Genomic DNA, 267 nt, shown 5'->3' on the forward strand with positions numbered 1-267 from the left:
TTATTGTTATCATCATTATTAGCATCGCCATCGTCGTTTCTCTGCACATAAATAAATAAATAAATATCTCCCGGCGGGAAGGAGGGGGACGAAACGATACAACCACAGATGAGCGTCCGGCAGAGACGAAGTCAAAACAAAACTGAGAACAAATTTTGGGCGAAAAACCAAAAACAACAACAAAAACAAACCAACCCAAACCTCAAACAGCCCCTGACCCTCCTCGTCCTCCGGCTTTTGGATATTACCGATTTAGCGGCTGGGGGC

The 267-nt window shown here is 44.9% G+C and overlaps 1 protein-coding gene across 1 annotated transcript in view; it reads right to left on the reverse strand.

The window, feature by feature from the left end:
- Nucleotides 1–267, reverse strand: part of LOC104275821 (GS homeobox 1-like) — a gene marked incomplete at its 5' end in the record, with an annotated part of 1,510 nt that overhangs the window by 554 nt on the left and 689 nt on the right.

The sequence above is a fragment of the Apaloderma vittatum genome, unplaced genomic scaffold (genome assembly GCF_000703405.1).
Source record: "Apaloderma vittatum isolate BGI_N311 unplaced genomic scaffold, ASM70340v1 scaffold30206, whole genome shotgun sequence".
Taxonomy (NCBI): domain Eukaryota; kingdom Metazoa; phylum Chordata; class Aves; order Trogoniformes; family Trogonidae; genus Apaloderma; species Apaloderma vittatum.